The following is a 748-nucleotide window of genomic DNA, read 5'->3' as shown; positions in this document are numbered from 1 at the left end:
CATTTATATATTTATTATATTGACCTTTCAGCCGTGCCTAGCTAACAATACAGAAGTTGCAATGATGTGGCACATGTGCACTCATGTTATTGTATCCAATAACATAAAACTGACCTTTGGTCTGTACAAAATAACTTGTCTTGGCTATGTTTTAGTAGACTATTATTTTGTAAAATACAGTTACATTTCAATTATTATACATTATATATGTATATAGATTATTGGTATTTTGAAATATGTTATTAAACTTATTTTTCTTGAAACATACAACAGTAACTAAAAAAGTAAAGCAAACAATTATCTCTTTTAGTTACAACCTTTGTACTCGGTTGGTGCTTGACGTAGGTTGCTAAGCCTTTAAAATTTTGCACGTGTAGGATATGAAACAAAATAAATTTTTTTTAGGTTTTATATATATATACATTTGAATAACTAAAAAATCATAAATTACTACATAAATACCATAAAATTCCACTATGATATATCAAGCTTAGTAACTAAGATATATTTTAGTTGAAAAAAATATGAAATTTAGAGCACACCAAAGACACACCTTACCTCCATGAAATATTGGTTCAAAAGAAAGAAATGGCTTCCAAGCTCGTCAAAATGGTTGAGAAAGCCACTAGGGGGATATTCTAAGCTTCTGATTGGTTATTGATGTCATATATAGAAGTAAGTGTATATAAGGGAATGTTTCCAAAAAATGGAAAGAGATGGGTGGGGTGCCACTGTGTTTGATTTATTC

The 748-nt window shown here is 29.3% G+C and overlaps 1 protein-coding gene across 5 annotated transcripts in view; it reads left to right on the top strand.

Moving 5' to 3' along the window:
- Positions 1–748, top strand: part of LOC106465464 (serine/threonine-protein kinase D1-like) — an 81,601-nt gene that overhangs the window by 43,554 nt on the left and 37,299 nt on the right. The gene's annotated exons all lie outside the window — the stretch shown is intronic.

This window comes from Limulus polyphemus, unplaced genomic scaffold (assembly GCF_000517525.1).
Source record: "Limulus polyphemus unplaced genomic scaffold, Limulus_polyphemus-2.1.2 Scaffold1953, whole genome shotgun sequence".
In the NCBI taxonomy this organism is placed as follows: Eukaryota; Metazoa; Arthropoda; class Merostomata; order Xiphosura; family Limulidae; genus Limulus; species Limulus polyphemus.
Note: the sequence above shows the minus strand (reverse complement) of the source record. Positions and strands in the feature narration are given on the sequence as shown.